Source organism: Ursus americanus, chromosome 25 (genome assembly GCF_024610735.1).
Source record: "Ursus americanus isolate L20-20 chromosome 25, mUrsAme1.1.p, whole genome shotgun sequence".
Classification (NCBI taxonomy): domain Eukaryota; kingdom Metazoa; phylum Chordata; class Mammalia; order Carnivora; family Ursidae; genus Ursus; species Ursus americanus.
The window spans coordinates 5,033,758-5,048,326 of NC_142151.1; the positions used below are offsets into that span (position 1 = coordinate 5,033,758).

The window sequence follows — 14,569 nt, forward strand, 5'->3', positions numbered from 1 at the left end:
CCCTCCCCTCTGAAGCCCTCAGTTTGTTTCTCATAGTCCATAGTCTCTCATACTCCACTTTAAAAAAAAAAGATTTTACTTATTTATTTGAGAAAAAGAGAGTGTGCAAGCACAAGGTGGGGGCAGGGGAGGGGCAGAGGAAGAGGGAGAAGCAGACTCCCCACTGAGCAGGGAACCTGATGCAATGAGGGGCTCGATCTCATGACCCTGAGATCATGACCTGAGCCAAAACCAAGAGTTGGATGCTCAACCGACTGAGCCACACAGGCATCCCTGTAACTCACTCTTAAAAAAAAAAAAAAGAAAAAAAAATCCTTCTTGGAGAAATGGCTGATTTCTGGTCAGAAATGGTTGGAAGCAAGAAAAGCATAAAATGGGTCCCTATCTTTTTGTGCCAGAGACAGGGAAATGCTCTAAAATCCAATGGGTATACATTAAAAAGGAAGAAGATCCAGATTAAAGGGTTCTCCCACCAGCCAAATAAGCAACATTTGGAACATCAAAAAGAATGACGATAATAATTTAAAATCCATTGAATAAAAAATCAATAAAAAAAGGAAAAGAAAGGAATGCATGGGTCCAAATTGGAACTTAAAAATGGTAGTGGGGCACCTGGGTGGCTCAGTCGGTTAAGCATCTGCCTTCATCTCAGGTCATGATCCCGGGGTCCTAGGAGGGAGCCCCATGTCAGGCTTCCCGCTCAGCAGGCAGTCTGCTTCTCTCTCTTCCTCTGCCTCTCTCCCTGGCTTGTACTCATTCTCTCTCTCTCAAATAAATAAATTAAATATTTTTTTAAAAAAATAAAAAATGTATGGTAGTTATAGTGGGGGAGGAGGGATTCCACTTTTAAAAAATGCCAGCTAGGGGCGCCTGGGTGGCTCAGGGCGTGATCCCGGCCATTCTGGGATCGAGCCCCACATCAGGCTCCTCCACTAGGAGCCTGCTTCTTCCTCTCCCACTCCCCCTGCTTGTGTTCCCTCTCTCGCTGGCTGTCTCTCTCTGTCAAATAAATAAATAAATAAAATCTTTTTTTAAAAATGCCAGCTAATAAATATAGACAGAATGATAGAATTACAACCATAGATGAAACAATTGATGCATGCAAGAAGCATCAATGGAACAAGATACTGACATGGCTTCAAAGCATCACCATACATATTAAGCAGTAATTATAATAGGAAAAAAGCACTTTTACAATAGAGAGGTCTGATGGGTACCACCTTCACCAAGTGATCAAACTTAAAATCACCAATAATAGAACTTTTTGCCCACTATATTTAATTTAAATATAAAATGAAGAAGCAATCAGTCAAATCCAGATGATAGGACAGTCTACATGACAACTAGACAAAAATGGTGGGTGGACTATTTTAGATGAAAGGAAAATGCACTGGATCATGTTTGACTGGATCTTTGGTGGGGAGAAGAATAGCTAGAAAGGAAATTTCAGCTATAAAGAACATTTCGAGGATACTTGGGGAAATTTGACCATAGACTATGTGACAATGATATTATTGTATTAATATTAAGTTCCTTGAGTATAGTAAGATTATAAGAATTCTCCTGGAATACTTAAAGTCCATAATGTAAGTGTGAATTATGTTAAGTGAACTTACTTTTGAATGATTCAGATCTGTGTGCATGCATCTGTATATGGATTGAGAGAGACAGACAAAACGAGATGAGCACAAATATGGCAAAATATTTTAGCAAATTGGAGAATGTAGGTTGAAGAATAATGGGTGCTCATTGCACTATTCTTTCAACTTTTCTATAGGTTTGGTATTTTTTCAAAATAAAATGTTAGGAGAGAAATTAAGATTCACCAGTTATCAAAAGACACCATTAGGTGAGTAAAAATGTCAAAGCTCAGAGTGCAAAAAGATACATATCAACCATAAAATCAACAAAGTATCCATACCCAAAATATTTAACAATCCCCTGCAAATCAAAGAAAAAACACAAAGAAAAATGGGTAAGAGACTTAAAAAGAATTTATAAAAGAGTATACCCAAATGGCCCATAAACACATTTAAAGGTTTGGCTCAATCTAACTAGGAATTAGGGGAGTAAAAATTAAAACCACAAAAGTATATTGCAACACACTCACCAGGATGGCTTAAACTTAAAAGGTTTATAGTAACTAGTGTGGAAAGGATGTGGAACAATGGGGATTTTCATATACTGCTACTGGGATATAAAATAATATAGCCACTTTGGAAAATAATTTGGTATTATCTACTAGAAGATTATCTACTTAAGATATGCATACTCTATGATCCTTTCCTAGGTGTACACCTAATGGAATGCCTGCTTATTTATAATCACAGACATGTGCATGACTGTTCATAATGCCATTATTCATAGTAGCCCAAAACTGCAACTCATATGTCCAATACAACCATAATGGATAAATTGTGATATATTCATATAATAGTCATATTGTGGAATACCACAGAGCAATAAAAATGAAAAAACTACCATTTCCTGGAACAATATGGATAAATCTAAGAAATATAAAATAAGTGAAAGGTGCTGAAGAAAAATAATAGATATTTATTTCATTATTGTATTTATAAAAAAACCTCAAAAACAAGCAAATATAAACTACTGTGTTCAAGAATGTAAACTTAGTTAGTAAAACTGTAAACAAAAGCAAGAATGTGATTTTTATTTAAAAAATGTATGTGGAATCTAAAAAACAAAACAAATGAACAAACAAATAGAAACATATTCATAAATACAGAGAGCAAATGTGTTTGCGAGAGGAGAGGGGTGAGGGGGAAGGATGGGTGAAGTAGGTGAAGGGGATTGAGAGGTACAAACTTCCAGTTATAAAATAAATAAGTCACAGAAATGGAAAGACAGCATAGGGAATATAGTCAATAATATTGTAATAATGCTGTATGGTGACAGATAGTAACTACACTTATTGTGGTGAGCACTATATAGAATTGTCAACTCCCTCTGTTGTGCACCCAAAACTAATATACCATTGTATGTTAACTATAATTCAATAGTAAAATTTTTTAAATTAATTATTATCTTGGGAGGGAATAATGACTAGAAATGATCACAATAGGGAGAGCTGGATGGTGGTGACACAGATATTTGCTTTGTGGTAAATCATTGAGGTCTACATACTTGTTCCATGCACTTCTCTGTTGTGTTTCACAAAGTAGATTTTTTTAAGTTAAAAAATAGGAACTGTAAGACAAATACGGGATTTTACATAAAAGAAACAAGAAGTTACATTTTTTTAAAGGTAATACAGAAAAGAAAAACATAGAAATTGAACAACTCAGGAGATAGGTTTCACAGTAGACTAGATACTGCTGAAGAATGAGTTAGTGAATTGGAGGACACAGTAGCAAAATTGACCCAGAATCTAGCACAGACACATAGAGAAGAAAATAAAAAAGAGACATTTAGAGAGATGGATGAAAAACTCCAATATATGCTTAATGGGAATGCCAAAAGAATATAGTGAATGGGCAAAAGGTCATAGTTGAAGTGATAGTGGCTGCAAATCTTTCAGAATTAAAGCAAACATGAACCCTCAGGTTGAAAAAGCACACCAAGTCTTTCACAGGATAAAGAAAATCAATCCATATCTAGATGCATTGGAATAAAATAAAAGAAAGCAAGAGAATCCTAAATCATTCAGAGAAAAAAGATTAACTGCAAAAGAAAGACTTCCAGACCAACAGCAGATTTCTCATCAGCAATAGTAAAGGAGACAATGCAATAATATGTTCCAAATTTTGAAGGAAAGTAACAATCAATCTAGAACTTTATACTCAGCTCTATCATTCAAGAGTGAGAGCAAAATGAAGACATTCCAGATAAGCTAAGAAATTTATTATTCATAAGCCCCCACTGAAAGAAAGACTAATAATCTTCCTTCTTTCATCAAGGAATAAAATAAACCTGGAAAGGAGGAAGAGGATGCAAGAAATGTATTAATTAAAAAATAAATCTTAATTACTAAGAATTAGTAAAACATATAGTATCTTGAAATCTTCTGTTGGCTCTCCAGAACTTCCTTACACTCTTCTTCACTCTGTTAAATGTTTTGGAGGCTACATCAAATAAACCCCCTTGTCCTCTGGCTTGCAGTTGGATTTTGCCAATGGGGAGCCCTGATAGGACACTGCAGAAAGAACAGATGGTCAGGTCAGAGCATACATTCTCCTGGTTCCTCCTGGCAGGGTGATCCTTGGCTGGGTGTATACCCTGAGGTCACAGCTTCTCTCAAGGTAGCCCTGTATGCACAATGCTCCTCTCAGCTTTTCATGACTGCTCCCTCCCCAGATTCCTTCAGGCCTTGGGGTGATAAAACTCTGGCTGTTACTAGCTCCAGCATATTATACTATCTCTTGTGGGTTTCTTAATCTCTACTCATACATACTCTTTAGAAATAGTTGCTTTAATTTATTTGTTAAACTCTCCTTGAATTATCCTAATTTGTATGTGTAATTTGTTTTCTGTTAGGAGCCTGGGAAGGTGGTAGATTTAAGAAAGCATTGACTGTGAAATATAATAATCACCACTAATTTGAGGGAGTTAAAACCGTGATGGAATTAAACCGTTAGACAACACAGCACAAAAGATGAGAAGGGTGAGGCTGAAGAGCAATTAAGGAGTTTAAGATCCTTATTTTCCTTAGAAGGAATACAGAGAACTGGTGAACTTTAAACTTTTTTTAGAAAAACACAGAGGCAGGATAAATGTTTATTATTTTTAGAGTAAAAAAAAATCTCTCTCTCCAGATGTTGAGTTGCAAAACCTTATTTCAATATTTTAGACCTCTTCATTTCTTGTAGTACTTAAAACTCAATACATCCAACATGGAACATATTCTATTTTCTCCATCCCTAAATTAATCCCTATCTCTGGGCAGTTCTTGAGTTTTGGTCATCTTTGACTTCTCTCCCACACCACCCACAGCCCTGCCAGGACAGAGAATTTTATTTATTAAATGCCTCTTGAATCCAACCCTTTGCTACCCTAACACAGCCACTGTCCTACTTCATTTCTCATGTCCACACTCACCTCTTCTCTGGGCGTGACCCTGCTCCAGTCCCTGTTTCTGTTCTTCTCGCCCACACCAGATAGACAACAGCACTAAGAGGAAGCAGTTAAGATGACACAGAGGAAGTGTCTCCTGGGAATACGACCCAATTGTTGAGAAATAATCACATCTTAGCAACCAAACTTAGAATGCCTACATTGAAACAAACCCACCAGCTCCTATTCTAAAGAACCTAAGGTGGAATAGAGTTTCCCCTCCCCCAAATAGGACTCCTGGAGAGAAATGGCCTTATTATAACTTCTGCTTTAAAATACCTGCTGCGGGGCGCCTGGGTGGCACAACCGTTAAGCGTTAAGCGTCTGCCTTCGGCTCAGGGCGTGATCCCGGCATTACGGGATCGAGCCCCACATCAGGCTCCTCTGCTATGAGCCTGCTTCTTCCTCTCCCACTCCCCCTGCTTGTGTTCCCTCTCTCGCTGGCTGTCTCTATCTCTGTCAACTAAATAAATAAAATCTTTAAAAAAAAAAATAAAATAAAATAAAATACCTGCTGCATAGTAGCTATTCAATAAATGTGTGGAGAAAATAAATGACTGAATGAATTATATTTTTTAAACTTGTTATGTTGAATCAAAGATGTGGACAGTGTTTATATACAAATATATTTACCATGGCATTATTTATCTATAAGTAAAAACTCAAAATTCTCTTGACACTCAGCAATACATAGATACTTACATTACAGTTCATACATATATGCAGTTATTAAAATTAATTTTGTAAAATAATATTTAATGACATGACAAAACATTCATACTATATTAAGTTAAAAAAAGACAGGTTACAAAAAGTGCATATAATATTGTTTTATATATATCCAACTGTATATTATATATACATATATCTAGAATATACACGTGTTTATATTATATAAATACACACATATGTATATACACACACATACAAATGCGCAGAAAACATACATCAAAGTGGTACCATATCTAGATGGTAGATTTATAAGGAATTTTTATTTTCTTCTAAGGACTTCTCTATAAGTTCCATGCAATTTAAAATAAACATATGTTACTCTTGTCGTCCAAAAAATGTTATTTTCAAGCATGTTCTTTTAAAAATGTAAACTGATGATGTAGAAAATAGTCTATTAAAAGCAAGGAGGTTCATAGCAAAAAGCCTAATTCAAGTGACTTCAGCAAATTTTTTTAGCATTGTCTATATGATGGGTGTTGTGAGGGTATTCAAGATAAATCTAACATGATTGCTGACCTCAAAGAATTGAGAGTGAGAGTAAAGAACCTATGACAGTTATAGTATAGGACAATACGTGCAATATTATAGGCATGTACAATGTTCTAAAAAAATAGAGATGAGAGCACATAATTAACTCTGTAAGAGTTAGAGAAGGTTTCAGAGAGAATGGGCTGGTGAGTGTGGTTTTTCAGGATGAAAAGGAGTGGAAGGGATGATGCGGAGGGAGAAGGAACCTCTCAGACAAAGAAACGGGGTATACAAAAAGCACTTAGGCATGAGACAACATGACATGTAAAGGGATGTACACATAGACCCAGTTAAATAACATCTAATGACTTCAAATGATGGAAGTATCATGTAGCAGTTAAAATTGATATCTTTAAGTGCATTTCTGAGTTCAATATTTGGTGGAAGTATACAAAATGCAACTGAGGAAGAAAGGCCTTGTTGGCACGCTGTGGCAACAGGGAGTCTTTGAAAGGCTTCCGTATCAAAGGATCTGTGTTTTAGAGAAATCACTCTGTTTGTAATGTGGAAGGCGGACTCGAGGAGGACAAGACTGCAGGCAGGAGTGAGAAATAATGGTCACCTGACCTGAGGTAGTAACACTGGAGATGAAGAGACAAGAACAGATTACAAAGATACTTTGGAGGTTAAAATAGGCAGAACTTGGCAATTGATTAGAAGAGGTGAGAGAAGAGGCCAAGGAAAAGCAGGCATGTGGGATCACTCCCAGGTCAGACTTGAATAAGGTAAATGGAAGAAGCCTTCAATATTGAAAATATAGAAAAAGGAACCCATGTGAGAACACAGGGGATAATGGGAAATTTTAGGAACATGATGGGTTTGAGATTTCTTTAGATATCCAAGTGGATAAGACTTGGAAGCATTAGGATATACTAGAGTTTAAGGAGAACTGGAGACAGATTTTGTAGCTTAGAGGTGATGGTTGGAGCCATTCTTTTGCCTCAGCAGAGAATAACAAGTACAAAGGGCCAAGAATCCTAAAGAAGACCAAATTAACAAAGTGAGTAGATGGGAAGACTATAGAGGAGGAGACTGAGTGATAAAAGTATGCTATAGAGATAGCACAGTGATTAAGAGTTTGGTCTTTGGACAATTATTGTATGATCTCACTGATATGCAGAATTTAAGAAACAAGGCAGAGGATCATAGAGGAAAAAATGAAACAAGACAAAACCAGAGAGGGAGACAAACCACAAGAGACTCTTAATCTTAGGAAACAAACTGAGGGTTGCTGGAGGGGAGGGGGGAGAGAGGATGGGGTGGCTGGGTGATGGACATTGAGGAGGGTACGTGTTGTGGTGAGTGGTGAGTGTTGTGTAAGACTGAAGAATCACAGACTTATACCCCTGAAACAAATAATATATTATATGTTAACAAAAAAAAGGGGGAAAGAAAATAAGTACCAGAAATATAAAAATATTAGCACTCTGGGGCGCCTGGGTGGCACAACGGTTAAGCATCTGCCTTCGGCTCAGGGCGTGATCCCGGCGTTATGGGATCGAGCCCCACATCAGGCTCCTCCACTATGAGCCTGCTTCTTCCTCTCCCACTCCCCCTGCTTGTGTTCCCTCTCTCGCTGGCTGTCTATCTCTGTCAAATAAATAAATAAAATCTTTAAAAAAAAAATATTAGCACTCTACCTCTGGAATAAATACTGATGTTATATATATATAAAAAAAAAAGAGTTTGGTCTTTGGGCACCTGCCTGGTTCAGTTGGTAGAGCTTATGACTCTTGATCTCAGCGTTGTGAGTTCGAGCCCTATGCTGGGTGTAGAGATTACTTAAAAAAAAAAGAGCTCGGTCTTTGGAGTTAGATCATCTGTAAATAGAGTGCTAGTTTCCTTATTTGTAAAACTGGATAAAGATAACATCTACCCATTCATGAAAAAATCCTCAACAAACTAGGAATAGGAAGTTACTACCTCAATATGATAAAAAGTATCTCTGAAGGCCTCCAGCTAGCATATTTAATAGTGAAAGACAAGAGCCTTCCTCCTAAGACTGGGAACAAGACAAGGATGTAGACGCTCACAGATTCTGCTCAACGATGTACTGAATATTCTAGCCAAGGTAATTAGGCAACAAAGGTATAAAAGGCATCCAGATTGGAAAGGAAGAAATAAAACTATCTTATCCACAAATGACATGATCTTGTATACAGAAAATCTGAAGAAATCCACTAAAAAAAAAAAAGGTAGAATTAATAAAGGAGTTCAGCAAGTTCACAAAATCAATATATAAAAATCAATTGTACTTCTATACACTAGCAATGAACAATCTGAAAATGAAATTAAGAAAATTATCCCATTCACAATAAGATCAAAAAGAATAAAATACTTAGGAATAAACTGAACAAAAGCGGTGTAAGACTTTTACAATGAAAACTATAAAACATTGCTGAAAGAAATTAAAGAAGACTTAAACGAATAGAAAGACATCGCACGTTCATGGATCAGAAGACTAAACATAAGTAAGATGAATAGTCTCCCCTAATTGGTCTACAGATTCAACACAATCCCTATCAAAATCCCTTCTGCCTTTTTTGTGGAAATTGGCAAGCTAATTGTAAAATTCATATGGAAATGCAAAGAATCCCAAAACAATCCTAAGGAAGAAAGTTTGGAGGACTTACACTTCCTGATTTCAAAACTTACTACAAAGATATTCAAGACTGTAGTACTGGCATACAGGTTGTACAGACATACAGGTTGATGGAATATCATTGAAATAAACCTTTACATTTATAGTCAATTGATTTTCTACAAAGGTACCAAGAAAATTCAATGGGAAAGAAATCATCTTTTCAACAAATGGTGCTGGGGCAATTGGATAGCCTGAAGGAAAAAAATAATAATTTGGGTCCCTACCTCACATCATACACAAAAATTAGCTCAAATGGATCACAGACCTAAATGTTAGAACAAAAACTTAGGAGAAAACATAAGAGTAAATTTTTGTGGTCTTATGTTGGGCGAAAAGCAAAAGCACAAGGAAAAAACAAAATGGCAAATTAAAAACTTCGGCACTTCAAAAGACACAATCAGGAAAGTGAAAAGACAACCCATAGAATAGGAAAACTTATTTACAAGTCATATAGATATATGCGACTTATATCCTGAAGAACTCTTAAAATTCAATAATAAGCACAAATAACTCAATTTAAAAATGGGCCAAGGATCTGAACACACAGTTCTCCAAAGAAGATACATTAATGACCAATAAGCACATTAAAAAAGTACTCAACATCATTAGTCACTAGAAAATGCAAATCAAAACCAAAATGAGATGCTACTTCCTACCCACTAGAATAACTATAATCAATAAGACAACACGAGTTGGTGAGGATGTGGAGAAATAGAAGTCCTCACACATTGCTGGTGGGAATGTAAAATGGTGCAACCACTTTTTTGGAAAATAATATGACAGCTTCTTAAAATGTTAAATATAGAATTACCATAAACCTAGAAATTTTACTTTGGTATCTACCTAGGAGAAGTGAAAACATATGTCTTCACAAAGACTTGTACTTAAATGTTCATAGAAACACTATCCACAAGAGCTAAAAGGTGAAAATTTAAGTCAAATGCCCATCAACTGATGAATGGATAAACAAAGTGTATTTCTATGCAATGGAATAGATTTCAACAATTAAAAGGAAGGAAGTACTGAGACACTCTGTCTTATGCTCCATGAAAGAAGTAAGACGAAGGAACACACATGGCATGATTCCATTTATAACAAATGTCCAGTAGAGGCGGATACACAGAGACAGAAAGTGGATTAGTGTTTGCCTAGGGCTGGGGGTGAGAATGAGGAGGGACTCTAGTAAGCATAAAGTTCTTTTGGGGTGATAGAAATGTTCTAAAATTAGATTTTGGTGATGGTTGCAAAATTCTGCAAATATGCTAAAAATCATTGAATTGTACACTTAAAATAGGTGAATTTTATGGTATTTAAATTATACTTCAATAAAGCTGTTAATTTTTTAAAGTATTCTTTTAAGATTTTATTTACTTATTGGAGAGGGAGAGAGAGTGCATAAGCATGAATGGGGGGAGGGGTAGAGGGAGAAGGACAAGCCGACTCCCCACTGAGTGGGAGCCCGATGTGGGGCTCCATCCCAGGACCTGAGCCAGAAGTCAGATGCTTAACTGACTAAGCCACCCAGGTGCCTCAATTTTTTAAAAATATTTTTAAAAGAAATATGTCTATCACTAGCACCAAGACTGTGGTCTCCAAATACCATTTCCCACTAAAAGAAACCAGGACTTCTTGGAGAAACTGTTGATTCCAGGTGTGGGGCCAAAAATGTATAAGACGAGCCTAGAACATATTGCCACCCTGAAGAGCAGGGAATCTATCAAAGATTATTAGGATGATGTCAACAAGTCTCGACAGCCAATTTAAAGAACTCCTTCTGGCCAAAGATGAGACATTTTAAACATTAATAAAGATAGTAATTACAATGTATTAAAATACACCAAATGCATTTAAACCCCTGAGTTCATAATGATTCTTAAACAGGAAAAAAAGTGGTCACCTTTGAAGGGTATTAAAAAAAAAACACATTATTTTGAAAATTGGTAAATAAATAGAACAAATCAAGCAATTATTCAGCCTTTTCTATATAAACTGTACCACTGGATAACAAAAACAGTTTATAAGGGGCAGTATCTCTTTACAGATGTTATGCCAGCTACTAAAAGAAGAAGCAATGATATAATAATACCATCATTTTTCAATTCATAATTGATCAGTGATAACATCATTAAAAAAAAAAAAAGACAACCAGAAATTACATACCTCCTCCTGATGGAAGAACCTAGCATAATCTGAATCTCTAATCTGAATCTGATCAAGCCTCCAGAACAAACTACTAATTTATAGTAAACACAAAGAACAGAGGAACATGGTAAACAATTCATGAGGTTATAGTTAGCAAAATCCAAAATGTGGGAAAACAGCTTTGTTCCCCCAATAAATAAATCGCAAGGGAGAAAAGAGATGAGAGGGGAAATCAAAGTTCAAAAAAGCTAAGAGACAAATCAAACAATCATAAAGTAGGACTTTATTTGGATCCTGGTCCAAACAAACACACTGTAAAAGAAACATATGAAATAATTGTAAATTTGAAGATAGCAGAATATTTGATGACATTAAAGAATAATTGTGTGGGTGGTTGGTGTGATAATGGTATTGTGCTTATGCTTTTTCTAAAGAGATCTTATCTTTTACAGATATATACTGAATATTTATGGATGAAATTATATGTCTGGGATTTGCTTCAAAATAATAAGGGAGGGAGTATATGTGACACAAGACTGGCTATGAATTAATAAATAGTGCATTTGGTGATGGGTACAGGAAGGCTCATCACACTATTTTCCTGACTTCTTCATGTGATTAAAATTTTCCACAAGATAAAGTTTTTCTAAAAATCTACTTCACAACTTCGTAGAGAGTAATAAATAATTATATAGAGTACTTGTAACCATGGCTGACAGATAACCCTCAAACATTGTGTTTAACTTGTATATTCCCTTTCAATTAATCACACCTAAAAGTACGTTATGTAGACCAAGAGCCATGGCCCACATGACTTTGTCCACCTGGTCATAATTTAATAGTGCATTTGGTGATGGGTATGGGAGGGCTCATTATGTTATTTTCTTGACTTCCGCATGCGATTAAAATTTTCCACAATAGAAACTAAGCTCCCCCAGGCACTCCCTATTACATCCCATTTCCCGTTCTTCATAGCACTTCCTACTGTCTGAAATTACCTTATTTGTTTATTGTATGTTTCCTCCCACAAAAAAGGTAAGTTCCGTGAGATTGGGAACCTTGTTCATCTTACTCGTTCCTATATTTCTGGCCTAGAGTAGGTCCCCAGTACCTACTTACTAAATAAAACAAACAAATCAATGAGTTTCCGTATTTGTTCTGTGCTTCCTCCCCCGAACTTACCCCTCTGCCTCCACCCTTTCCAACTTCTCCCCGAGGGCTTTGGAAAAGCCTCTGCACTGCAAAGACTTCCTTCTATCCTCAACCCTTCATTGAATATCCTTTTCATCTCGTTTCCTTGGTGGAAACCCGACAACATGATTTCTCCTGTGTCCTCTCCAGTGGAGCCTGCATTTTTCTCCTGCGCTGCATGACTCAGGGTCAGGCACTGCACAGCCTTGTTTAAACACTTTCTCCCCAGCCCCAGCCCCACTGCCACCCACTCCCACATTGGGCAAGCCTCTACTCACCCAGTTGAGCTTCAGTGTCATTGCTCTAGGAAATCTCCCTTGGTCCTCTGGCCCATACTGCTGCTGTCCAGGTTATACCTCCCACCCCACTGAATGTTCTCACCTATGAGAGCATTTTTCAACTCGCAACTATCAGCTTCAGTTTCCTGTCTCATCCTTCATCCCCATCCCCCCTGGCCCATAAGTTCTGTGGGGGAAGGAACTTGTCACAGTGCCTGCACATAATGGGCTGTCCATAAACATGTATTAAATGAAAGAAGTCAGAAGCTCTTCCAACAGTGAGAGAGACTAAACATGGTGAGACCCAACAGGAAATCTCTGTTACAGAACCAGTGAAAAGTGGTAAGAATCTAGACTGGGGGAGTATGGTAGGAACAAAATGGAGAGCTGGACATGATGCCCCATACTTGTCAACGACACATAATCTTTCTCGCCAGATCTCTCCACCTCTCTTCTGTTTGCCTCATCAGCTGCCACCAGCGCTCACTCCCATCACTGATACCAGAAACCAGGGAGACTTCTGTCCTCATCCCACTCCATCTAATCAGGGACCAAACCTCATGTCCAACCGTCCTTCCCACCCCCCACTGCTTCCATCTTCGTTTAGACCACCTCCATGTCACACCCTACCTGTTTCAAGTAAATCTTAAGGGGCCAGCCGTCTTCAGGTCTGCCCTTCCTGCCTCCCTGCGGTATCTCTCCTCCACACAGTTGGAAGAGCAAACTTCTTTAAAGTGCAAATCTGAGTGTGTTATTCTCCTAATTAAACCCCTATGATGGCTTCTTATTTCTTTCATGGCTCTAGTCCAGGCTCTTCAGCATGGCAGCCAAGGATCGCACTCCATGACCCATCAGCTTCCTGAGGCTCTGGCCTACCCTCTCCCTAGCACATTTTGCCCACAGTGAGTGTCATGCTCACCCTGGTTTCCCTGCCTGGGATGTCTTTCCTGTCTGTGTACACTGCAAAAAACCCATCATCTTTCTTTTTGTTTGTTTTGACAGGAAGTAGGATTTATTGGTGGGCATGGATAGGGAGGGCGCAGTGCCGAGGTTCTCACAAGTGCAGACCCCACCATTTGTCCAAGGGACCATGATTAGGGATGTTTTTTACCTAGAACCATATGGGATAAGCTGCTTTTCAGCTACTATGTCTTCAAATTCCTCCACATTAAACTTAGTAAAGCCCCACTTCCTGGAAATGTGGATCTTCTGGCGGCCAGGGTACTTGACCTTGGCCCTGCATAGGGCCTCAATCACATGCTCCTTGTTCTGCAGCTTGGTATGGATGGACAGGATGACTTGGCCAATATGGACCCTGACCACTGAGCCCTGGGGTTTTCCCACATACCTGTCTGGAGCCTAGATTAGAGATAACATGAGGTCAGACATCAATGTCTACTGGAAAGGGCTGTCTCCAAGGTCCCTTAGGGCAACCCATACAAGCAGCAAGCTGCATAGCCAAGGAGGCTCCTATTTGCCGCCATTGCACACTGGGCCTCCATGGGTAGAGAGCTCAGTCAGCTTAATTGGCTGCAGACCCATCATCTTTCAAGACCCAGTTCAAGCATCTCCTCTTATGAGATCCTTTTTAATGCCTCTATTGTCCCCACCCATCCTTGAGACACAGCAGTCCCCCAAGGAGCCTTCTGCCTTAGCACCTCACCCCTATTTGGCACTGCATGCATTTCCATGGTTGTCTCACTCATTTAAACCATGGGCTCCTCCAGAGCAGGGACCATATCTTAGTCAGCTTTGCATCCTCAGTGCCCAACACAGAGTCTGTCACGTAGTGGGCACTCAGTAACCATGGAAAACTGGCTGCAATCCTAGGAAGCTCTGAGGTTACACCTGGGTGGTGGGGGAATGATCTGCTGCCCTCTCCTGGCAATGTGAGGCATTGTCCTAACCACAGACAACACCCCACCTTGAGAGAGAGAGAGAGAGAGAGAGAGAAAGAAAGAAAGAAAGAAAGAAAGAAAGAAAG

General features: G+C 38.2%; 1 protein-coding gene and 1 non-coding gene across 2 annotated transcripts in view; both read right to left on the reverse strand.

Moving 5' to 3' along the window:
• LOC123781575 (maestro heat-like repeat-containing protein family member 1) overlaps positions 1-14,569 on the reverse strand; it is a 94,513-nt gene that overhangs the window by 69,131 nt on the left and 10,813 nt on the right. The window lies entirely within an intron of this gene.
• On the reverse strand, positions 13,992-14,121 carry LOC123781700 (small nucleolar RNA SNORA70). The gene has a single exon (XR_006776795.1). It is a non-coding gene; the product is annotated as a small nucleolar RNA SNORA70 (small nucleolar RNA).